Source organism: Brassica oleracea, chromosome C9 (assembly GCF_000695525.1).
Source record: "Brassica oleracea var. oleracea cultivar TO1000 chromosome C9, BOL, whole genome shotgun sequence".
Classification (NCBI taxonomy): Eukaryota; Viridiplantae; Streptophyta; class Magnoliopsida; order Brassicales; family Brassicaceae; genus Brassica; species Brassica oleracea.
This window is the reverse complement of record NC_027756.1, coordinates 34,884,817-34,893,698: the sequence shown is the minus strand read 5'-3', so window position 1 is coordinate 34,893,698 and position 8,882 is coordinate 34,884,817. Positions and strand designations below refer to the sequence as shown.

Genomic DNA, 8,882 nt, shown 5'->3' with positions numbered 1-8,882 from the left:
ATGTCAAGTTTTTTATTTAAAAAATTAACAAAAAGTTACATCCGAAATTTTAAAAAAATAACTAAATTAATGTCTTTTTAGTTTTAAAATGTTATGTCCAAATCTATTAACTATTCAATCTATTAAAAATAAAAAAAATTAGTTAACTGAAAGTTATATTTTTAAATATAAGAAACTTGAGAAATGAAAATTTTAATTTTTTTTTTCAAAATCTAAATATCCGAACCAGATTCGAAATAACCGAATCCGAACTAAAAATATCCGAACCCGACCCGAAGTACAGAAATACCCGAACGGGTTCTACACATCTATACTAAAATACCCGAAAATCCGAAATACCAGACCCGAACCCGAACAGGTACCCAAGGCTAAACTAAATCGATAATTATTATCCCCTAGCTATATATGGGCTTAACGAAATCGACAATAGTTTTGGGCTTGTCTATATAAAACAATAGTTTTGGGCTTGTCTACATAAGCGATTGATTAAAATAAATGAAAAAAAAAAATTCAAAAAAACTAGCCAATAGAATTATAACATTTTTTCTGAGAAGCACTATATGAGTGCCACCTCAGCAGAAATCACTAAAGTGACTTCTCTTTTAATGTATTGGGAGATATCTTTTTTTTAAACTCTTTATATTATTCGTACTTGGGGTTTGCCACAATTTTAATTATTTTTCTATTACGGTTTCTATTTGAATATATATTTACATATATACATTAGATTTTTTTTAATAAAATTTAAAACTATTTCTATCAAATGTTTTTTACCTAATAAATTTTAAATGTTAGAACTCATAGTTTGTTGTGTGTTTTTTATTCAAAATTATAGATGTAATGTGTATGAGTTAGAAATTAATTAAACATTAGTTTTTATTTAAGATTTTTATTTTGGATTATTTAAGTTTTTAAGTTAAATAATTGTTATATTTTATTTATTTAATTTTAATGACTTGAAAATTATTGAGTTTCCATTTTATTTATCATCTATCTCAAGAAAGTATAAACCAATGTATAAACCAACTTTTTCCTTGGTCTATTTCAAAATTAAATTTACCAGTCTAACTAAATATAGCATGCAATCTTGGTTTAATTAACTTTTAGATTTTTTTATTACTAGTTTGACCCAAAAAAAACAAAGATTCTCTAGCTATCTGACTATTATAATTTGATTGAAATCCTTTTAAGTATATTTTATGAAATTTATATAAATATGTAAATTAATTATTATATTTATAAGCAAGAAATAAAAACTACCTGTTTTTTCTTTTTTGATAAAATTTGTCTAATTTGCTTTAGAAATATATAGTTTTTTTGTTTCCACATTTTCATTTAGTTTTCATAATTAATTTTAATTATTTGATTTCTTTTAGTATTTTTATTAGAATCGTATTCAACATCATGGTCTTTCACCATTAGGTTTGTGCCTAGTTGCTATCTTCTAATTATAATCAACTAACTATACCATGCGTTCATCTTCCGTGTGAGTTCCACAATCTATCATATATATCACTGTAATCACAATTGGTCTTCATATACACCAAACTGTTTTTGCAACTATCTAGCCACTTTTCTCTTTAAAAACACTATCGTTAAGTGGACCTCAATTTTTTTTCGTTCCATTCATTACTCAATCAAAATCAAACAACTTAGTGCGTTATATTAGTCTGATACATTGAAAACTATGCAGACATTAGTCATCCACTCGTGCTTAAAAAAAATATACATGAACAAAAATTTGCAGCTGCTCCTTCACATTTTACACCAATGAATAAAATGATCCAAAATCATTGATTCTAAACCTTGGCCCCCGTTTATTGTCAAAAGCTTCTTTAATCAACTCCAACTCAGAAAATCTCACTCTCTCCTTCGATATCTCAAAGATTACTCCAATATCACATCAATTTGGTGACCAGAACAACAATTACTTGCAATGGTTTAACCTCTCTCTCATTACGGTAAGAGAGGTTGTTGATGATACATATAACTGGACCATGACTTCCAATATTAGTTGGGACTCCTATTATTAATATATATACACAAAAGAACATGCATATTTATTTTATATGTGAATTGTAAAGCTTTAAAATGTGTTGGATGGACACAAGACCATGCATATTTATTTTATATGTGAATTGTAAAGCTTTAAAATGTGTTGGATGGACACAAGACCATGCATATTTATTTTATATGTGAATTGTAAAGCTTTAAAATGTGTTGGATGGAAACAAGACCATTACTAAACTATAAATAATTGACAGGGTCGGCTAGGAATGCATTGTTTGGAATAACTAAATGGTGACTAGAAAAGTTTAATGTTGAGTCTTGCATATAATATGATTTCTGTGCGTTTTCTTTGATACATGATGCTTCATCATTACGTAATAATAATAAATAATTGATATATTATATTTTGCTACTAATTTAAGATCTGCATCTTGCGCGGAATGAACATTGTATATAAAAATTATTTTTACGTACTACTATTTATTTTACGTTTTACATATTCTAAAACTAACAAAATAATCAATAATTGAAAAACAATTAACTATTACGTATACAATTAAATTGTTGTCAAAGCAATCAATTTTATTTATTTATTTATGATAATAAATCTAAACAATCACTATTATATATTTTGTATGGATTTAAATAAATTTAAATGATTTTTACATATATTTAATATGGATATCTATTAAATAAAACTTAGTAATCATATGGTTTTATGATTATATTTATCTTCTATAACAAAAATTGTATATTCGTGATAACAAAACTTTTAATGTGAGATTTTTAATAGTTTTAATAATTTATAACCGTTCTTGAATATTCATTGCAAATTTCAAAATTAAATTTTTAAGTCTTCAAGTTTTTTTTAATGAAAATTTTGAAATTAAAATATTTTTGAATTTTTATATGGTATATACAAAGAGAAACAAAATGAGCGATAAAAAGAGAGATAGACATGTAATCAAAAAGAGAGAGATAATCAGTTATCTAAGCATTCATATAATTACATAAACATAATATATGCTATTCCTATATGAGGAAATATAAATTATACAAATATAACTATAAATCTAAAAATCTATACTATATTAAAAGTGTTATATGAGGAGTAGAGAGTGTGTCCACGTCAGATTAAAAAATCGACCAATTGGAAAAGAGCTTTTCGCCACGTCAGACACGCAATGTCCAAAAGCGAGTCTCGGCCCTTTTTCTTTTCGTATGGGTTTTATGAAAATATGAAAATTATCACTCTGGCCCATTCCAGCCCAGGTAGAGAACATAGGGATAAGCTTTTATCGTTTCACGCTTGAGTTTCTCCTCCAACTTTTCCACTTCATCTTCTCCGATGTATAGATTTGCTTGCTTTGCCAAACTTTATCAACCATTCTTCAATGTTCTATCCACTTTCCCTTGATCCTTCTCCTATATAAATCTCTATGTACAAAACTAAATCCACCCAAAATCAAAACATACTCTGAAGAAGTTACATCCATCGACACTTTAGTCTAAACCTATCTGCACGATCTCTTCTTCTACTCCGCGACCGTCAAATAAAAAATGCAATTCCTCCGGTAAAAGCTCAGTCATGGTCGAAGTTCCTTCACCGCTGAATCATCATCATCCAGGTTCTTACCTTGTGACGTCTCTCACCTTTGTCGATCCATCGAGAATCTCCTGTAAAAAAACTCAGTTCCCGTTGATGGAGAGATTGTGAAGAAGGTTGGTCAATCTGTTTCCTGTAGGTAAAAGATTTATGTGTTGTTGTGCTAGAACTGTTTCAGATTTCAAGTGATTGGTCTTCTGAAGAACTATGCTTTTGTGTGCGAGGTATATAATTCACTTACAAACTTTATCTTACATAGATAAGATTCCAGATTTGGTGTTTGGGTTTATATGTGACATTTGAACTTATGTGTGATTTTTAAGCACAACGAGTGTTTGGGAATAAATGGACTGAGATACAAAGGTGGATTCAGGCAGGTAGAATATCAGCTCTAATGGTGCTTCAAGTCATGATTGTAGGATCAATCATTAATGTTTTATACTTCTCTATGTTTGTAGAAAGGATAAGGCTGTGAACAGGTTTACGAGACTTCGTGTGAAGAGAGCCAACCATGAACCTATGGCTAGCGAGAACAACTCAAACAAGAAAAGAATGTTCTTCTTACAATATGAAACTTCTATTGCCAATAGAACAAGGATCTAGCTCCATGTAAGGTCTGATTCTTTTCCTTTTCTATTCTCCAAAGTTGTGATCAAGCATTTCTCTGACTTGAAATTTGTGTTTAGTTCTTCTCTTCCAGGATATATGCCTAAGATTACACGTTATGTCTCCACAGTGAGTTATTTATGAGCATCACAAGGTGGAAACTTTCCTCACTCCCTCATGAGTGACTGAAGGACAATCTAAAACTATTAGCCTGGACAAGCAAAAGTTAACAATCCTCTTTGACAACCCCAACATCTGGTACTCACTTATACTACTTCTTCAAGTTCCCCGTTTAAACTTCAAGGTAATTTTTTCTTATTGTTCTGTTTCTATTGACCATAGAAAATGGAAGGAAAAAGCCTTTTGCTGGATCCTTTTCATGCAGAAGGAATCGTCCGTCAGAAAATGTAAGAGCTCTATATTAATTGGCTTCCTTATCTGCTTAATTTTAGTTTGGACAGTGGTGTTGATGAGCTTGGTTCGAAATTGCGGGTGGCGACAAGAAGCGAAGAGGTGGGAGCTTAGCGCCTAGCGCCATGGCGGTACAAAGCGAGCGCTTTGTCTACCTGCAACAGAACAAGGTAACCTGCAAAACCACTTTTATATATATATATATATATATATATTAGTATATTACGTAAAACTTAAGATACTAATATAACGTAAAACTTAAGAAAGACAAGTAAGAAATAAAAAACACCAACTTCATATAATAAAACAGAAAGGTTCAAATAGCAAAACACTGAAAATACCAAATGCAAACACCAAATTCAAAAGCAAATAAAACACCAAATCAAAAGCAAATAAAAACACCAATCCGAGTAGAATCTCTACTCAGATTCAGAACCACTCTCCTCATACTCCAATTCCAAATCCTTCCAGAAGCTACCATCTTCCTTGAAAATGATAAGCTACTGCCGTAAGTTGTAGAGAGGAAAAGCTAATGAGTTTTACTTTCAGGTTTATGCTCTGAGTTGAAGAAGTAGCTATTCCTTTCCCTTTGTTGTTCTTAGCTGAATGAGGAGTCTTCGCTCCTCTAGTACCATAGCTTGGTTCTTCAGCTCCGGCTGCTTCACTCACCAAAGTCCAAGTCAGGTCCTCATCATCATGGACGAAAGCATCATCTTCATCATTAGTGGGGTTGTGGATACCCGCCTAATACGTGGGAATACTTTTAGATATACTAAATATTCTGACAAAACCGTTTTGTTAAGTGTACATTTTTAAGCAAATCTTCTTTTTTTGTGTAGGCACAACTAAACGCCGCTTTTAGCGCTCTATGGATATTGCAAAAGCGAGGAAAAAGCGAGAAAAGCTAGGGATCTATGTACCTCGCCTGGCAAGGGTGTCCCTAAGCGTTGAGGGCATCGCCTTGGGCGCCTTAGCGCCATGGCGACAAAAACTCTCGCTTTTTCGAACCAAGTTGATGAGTGAGTCTCTCTGTCTGAATATGTAGAGGAATTGTGCTCATGAAAGGAAGCATCACTATTTAACATTATTCTAATCCAAGTTAAAGCTAAAAGTAACTTCTAATGCTAATAAATATATATTACATATTTGAGCTAGGGGTTGAAACGGTGGCTATTGATGCAGCCAAAGACATGGTACTGTCAAAGGAACAATGGATGTTAAAGAACTTGTGCTTTTACTGGCCAAAAACTCAATGAACCATCAATCTCTTCTTCTGGTCAAAGACTGTGCCACCCCTCCCGCCTTAAAGAAAGAAGTCTCGGCTGCAGGAGAAAGAGACAAAGAAGGAAGGGAAGTTGGAGAGAAGAAAACAGAGGGTGGCTAGAAGAAGAAAGAAGTTGGAGCTGGCAGGAAGAAGAAGAAAGAAGCCAGGCACGGTGAGAAGAAGTGACTCCCTGGTCAAATCATTGTCACATGAAAGATTATAAGTTCATACAAGTATATGCAGTCTTAAAATTTTCTGACGGACATCTCTATAACTATAATTTTCAACTACTACCAAAATAAAACTTGAAAGGAACGAGAAAGATTGTATACACTCTAATCTAATAAAGTTTTAACTATTATTCTTAATCTTTAATTATGCTCAACTCTTTTTACAGTAATGCAATTATAAAATATATGTACTTTTTTTTTAATTTATGTTTTTCTTATTGAGTACTCTTTCTTATTTCGGTTCCATGAAGAATTTAAAGGAAAATAGTAGTACCATCTGTTAATAGCCTGTCCAAAAATTTAACTTATAACTGGTATAAATTACGAGAAACAAAGAATCTGTGGTAATTTTTTTACTTCAACATAATTACCAATTAGAACCATAAATTGTACAAAAGAATTAACCACCATTTTTATTATTTAGTTTTCTTAGCTAAACAATTAAATATGATCTCCGTAATATGCTTTGTTTCATGGCTTCCCTTCTTGAACAATATTCTCTGTACGGAGACTGCAAGCAAGGGTATGTCTCAGTTTTTTTTGCCTGCAACGTCCTTAGATCTCTTAATCCCAGTCAGCTCCAAAATCACATCTTAATCCAGTCACTGGAGTTATTATAACAAAGAATCATTAAAACTACAAACCAACTTAAAAAAAAAAGACTAAGGTCTTTTAGAAAAGGCCGAGATTCTTAATTTAGAGTAATTGTTGGTTTAATATGATTTAAATATCAAGTTTTGGTAATGGTTCGTTTAAAAAATTTGTTCTTTAGTTTGGTCTGGTTTGGACAATGATATTATTTTACGTTTGGATCAATTTTTTTGATTCAATTTTATTTATGTTAAGAAACTGTTCAATTTGATATTAGAACTCAATGATTCTATAGTGAAAACAAAGTTTAAATCAGTTGTAAATATTACAATTGTTTTATACAAAAAAATTAAATCACAAAATGTATTTAAATGATAACCATATTTTGTTAGTTTTTACTCATCTTACTTATTATACTATATATATGATTTTAAATTGTTATATACAAGATAATGAATACGTACATACAAACAAATTTTATTTTTTACGAATTTAATGTTATAGTCGATTGTAATATATATACACGGCTTATGTTCATAAATATAAACCTTTTTAAGTTAACTTAAAACTATACGAATACACCCGGAATCCCTAGTTATATTAAAGCCTGCACAACGTGTGTGGAGACAATCCACCTAGTAAACTATTAACTAAGGGCCCATTAATATATTTTTTAACTTAAGGCCCTTTGTAAATTTCTTATTCGTTAAGCGATGGACATGTCAAGGCTTCGAGTCTGTTGTGAGGAAGCTAGCTAATGTGACCATAGACTGGCATCCATGTTCATGATTCATTAGTTAGCTCTTGTGGTACTTATGGATTTTTACAAGTGACATTATTGTTTATAATTTGACTTCCAACTGTTACCATTTTCTTTTATAATCTCAATCTTTTTCATTGATTTTAAACCATTTATGAAGATTAATTATTTTATTATTTTATGCAGATACCATTACATGTGATCAAATTATTTCATATTTGATGCATGCTTAGTAACAACAACATTTGTTGTTAGTAGCACACCTGCCATATAAAAATTGATTCAGACGTCTACACATACCATCGCAGAGTCTCTCCCCTGACTTCCAAAATGCACACTGATTGTATGTGAAGCATTTTATTTCTTGACCGTCATCTATTTCACCACATATATAATAGTAATAATCATTAATACAACATATATATTCATATAAAGAGGATAAATAATGTACATATTTAACAAGTAGGGGTAATATAGTAAGTTATTACCAGAAGGACTAGCAGATGGAGCACAATGAGTAGGAGGGCTAGCATATGTATTACAATGAACATCAGATGTGACACAAAGGATAGTAAAAACAAATGCGATTAAAATTTTGTTGGTGATAGCCATTTGTATGTATTTTCTTGATTTTCTGATTTTTGTTTGTGTAGGATAATTATATATAGGGATTGTGTAGTCAACATAAAATATGTTTTCCTTGTCAATTATAGAAAAAACATAATCCACCAATTTATTTCTATAGAGAATAATGGTCAAAAGAAACACAAAAAGAATGATTTTCTTACCTAATTACATTTGAACATTAGTGAAATGGTATTAATTATTTTCCACAATTAAATACCATGTAGCATCTTGTGCTAGTATTTGCCGATTATAAATTTCTAATAATTTCAGTTTGAAGTAGTTAATTACCCCCCCCCCCCCCAATAAGTTTCACGAACACAATTTTACTTTCTAAAACAAACTTTACTTTATACTTTGACCAAAGCTTAATAAACTATGAATTTAAGTCTTCATCATTTAATTGGTAAAATAATTAATATGAACATACTTCTAAGAAAGAGGCATATCCTCAAAATAGCCAATAATGAAGTCTATATTAATAAGGCGAAAAACCCTTTTTCACAAGATGCCAATTTAGCATTACTTTTTCCTCCAGCTGCCATGTGAATCATGATTTAAAAATAGATTTATTTTCTAAATTACTGAAAATAAGAATTAAGTATAAGACATTGATTTTGACATAATTAACTAACTAACATTTAACCTTTTTTCAGCCGGTTATATCCTCATCTTTTGCAAGTAACTTATGGTAGAGAGAAAAAATAGATGATATGGTCGGTTGTAAAACTCAACTATTAATTATAACACCACCCACTAACACGACACGTTGTTTACCAC

General features: G+C 30.8%; 2 long non-coding RNA genes across 8 annotated transcripts; one reads left to right on the top strand and one right to left on the bottom strand.

Annotated features, from left to right (window-relative positions):
• The first annotated feature begins 3,347 nt into the window (after positions 1 to 3,347).
• On the top strand, positions 3,348 to 6,265 carry LOC106316291. Of its 7 annotated transcripts, none has more exons than XR_001264781.1 (8): positions 3,348 to 3,638; positions 3,756 to 3,840; positions 3,940 to 3,993; positions 4,075 to 4,230; positions 4,303 to 4,480; positions 4,565 to 4,803; positions 5,473 to 5,652; positions 5,789 to 6,265. It is a non-coding gene; the product is annotated as an uncharacterized LOC106316291 (long non-coding RNA). The 7 variants fall into 7 exon arrangements; XR_001264783.1 differs by having other exon boundaries at positions 3,348 to 3,840; positions 4,565 to 4,629; positions 4,729 to 4,803; XR_001264780.1 differs by having other exon boundaries at positions 3,348 to 3,840; positions 4,565 to 4,629; positions 4,726 to 4,803.
• Positions 6,266 to 7,587: 1,322 nt separating this feature from the next.
• On the bottom strand, positions 7,588 to 8,098 carry LOC106317685. The gene is made up of 2 exons (XR_001265201.1): positions 7,967 to 8,098; positions 7,588 to 7,853 (listed from the first exon to the last, which is right to left on the bottom strand). It is a non-coding gene; the product is annotated as an uncharacterized LOC106317685 (long non-coding RNA).
• Positions 8,099 to 8,882: the final 784 nt, after the last annotated feature.